The sequence below is a fragment of the Schistocerca piceifrons genome, chromosome 9 (genome assembly GCF_021461385.2).
Source record: "Schistocerca piceifrons isolate TAMUIC-IGC-003096 chromosome 9, iqSchPice1.1, whole genome shotgun sequence".
Classification (NCBI taxonomy): Eukaryota; Metazoa; Arthropoda; class Insecta; order Orthoptera; family Acrididae; genus Schistocerca; species Schistocerca piceifrons.
The window spans coordinates 79,460,868-79,463,055 of record NC_060146.1 but is presented as its reverse complement, the minus strand read 5'-3'; the positions used below and the strand labels follow the sequence as shown (position 1 = coordinate 79,463,055).

At 40.9% G+C, this 2,188-nt stretch overlaps 1 non-coding gene across 1 annotated transcript; it reads left to right on the top strand.

The window, feature by feature from the left end:
* Positions 1-1,456: 1,456 nt before the first annotated feature.
* Trnas-cga lies at positions 1,457-1,531 on the top strand. The gene has a single exon. It is a non-coding gene; the product is annotated as a tRNA-Ser (tRNA).
* The last annotated feature ends 657 nt before the right edge of the window (positions 1,532-2,188 follow it).

Sequence of the window (2,188 nt, the reverse complement as noted above, 5' to 3'; positions counted from 1 at the left end):
TAACATTACAGCCTTTGTGAAAAAGGTTTATCTATCATACTTTGGATCTAAAGTTGGTGATCAAGATAAATCTTGGTGTGTGTGTGTGTTGAAGATCTGAGAAAATGGTCCAAAAAGGAGAAAAAAGCCTTTAAATTTGCTCTCCCTATGATATGGAGGGAGCCAAGAATTCATTCCAATGATTGCTACTTTTGCAGTGTTGATATTACTGTTCATAATTCGAAAAACAAGAAGGTAATAAACTACCCTAACCTTCCATCCAGCATCTGACCAGTAGGGGGAAGGTGTAGAGTTTCCAGTTCCTGGAGCACCAGATGATTTAAATTCTATTCCAACAGAAGTATTTTCTGATGTACAGTCTGATTTACATAAACCAGATGGTGATGAATTCCATTATAATACAGAAAATCTAGAGGCCAAATTGTTTACTCAGACCGAGCTTAACGATCTGGTTAGGGATCTGGGCTTACCGAAAGAAAAAGCTGAATTGCTTGGCTCTAGATTAAAAGAAAAGAACTTATTGGCAGTTGGAACCAACATATACATGTATAGAAAGAGAGATCAGCAATTTTCCAAGTTTTTTCAAGAAGAAGGTGATTTAGTGTACTGCTCAGACATTCCCGGTCTGACGAATGAGTTTGATATTGAATACAGAAAGGAAGACTGTAGGCTATTTAGTGATTCACCCAAAACAAGTTTAAAGGCTGTTTTATTACACAATGGTAACATGTATGCATCAATACTTGTTGGACATTCTGTACATATGAAAGAAAGTTATGAAACCCTAGAAATAGTGCTAAATAAAATAGGCTATTCTGCTCATGGTTGGATGATATGTGGCGATCTAAAACTAACATGCATGCTCCTTGGTCAGCAAGGTGGCTTTACCAAATTTCCATGTTTCTTGTGTGAATGGGTCAGTAGGGGTAGGGATCAACACTGGTGCAGAAAGAACTGGCCCGTTAGGGAGTCTTTTCAGCCTGGTGAGAAGAACATCCTATGCAAAAACCGTGTAGATCCAAAAAGCGTACTACTACCACTACATATAACGCTAGGCCTAATGAAACAGTTTGTAAGCTAAAAGAAGGCGTCTTTGTCGGACGTGACATTAGTAAACTGACGTTTGATGTTAACTGTGAACCCACAATGACCTTAAATGAGAAAGAAGCATAGGTATCATTCAAGCAAGTCGTTACAAAGTTCTTAGGACATGAAAAAGACCCAGAATGTGTTTCTATTATAGCTACAATGTTAAAGAAGATTAGAACTTTAGAATGATTAATGAGCCTGAGAGTTCACTTTTTGAACAGTCACCTAGATTACTTCCCGAACAATATGGGAGATTCCAGAATGAGATTTTTCACTCTGCAGCGGAGTGTGCACTGATATGAAACTTCCTGGCAGATTAAAACTGTGTGCCCGACCGAGACTCGAACTCGGTACCGGGCGTGAGTCGTGCTTCGGTAGCTCAGTTGGTAGAGCACTTGCCCGCGAAAGGCAAAGGTCCCGAGTTCGAGTCTCGGTCGGGCACACAGTTTTAATCTGCCAGGAAGTTTCATATCAGCGCGCACTCCGCTGCAGAGTGAAAATCTCATTCTGGATACATCCCGCAGGCTGTGGCTAGGCCATGTCTCCGCTATATCCTTTCTTTCAGGAGTGCTAGTTCTGTAAGGTTCGCAGGAGAGCTTCTGCAAAGTTTGGAAGGTAGGAGATGAGTTACTGGCAGAAGTAAAACTGTGAGTACCGGGCGTGAGTCGTGCTTCGGTAGCTCAGTTGATAGAGCACTTGCTCGCGAAAGGCAAATGTCCCGAGTTAGAGTCTCGGTCAGGCACACAGTTTTAATCTGCCAGGAAGTTTAATATGAGAGATGTTAGTGAGGAGCAAGGAGAGCGTTTTCACCAGGACGTTAAAGTGATTGAAAAAGAATAGCGCTGGAACACCAACATGATGTGGGACCACAGTTGGTTACTTCACCGAGAAGTTGAGCAAGCGACTCATCGTGGAAAAAGCTATACAAGAAGCTTCAAAGAAAAAAGAGAAAGAAAATACAAACCAATTCCAGCTGAAAGATGAAACCTCTATTAACACGTATCATGGTTATAAGTAGCTTACTGTAAAAACAAACCATGCTTATGCTGTAACAAAGTGTTTCGTTAATTTCCCCGTTTAAGGTATAACATACGATTTT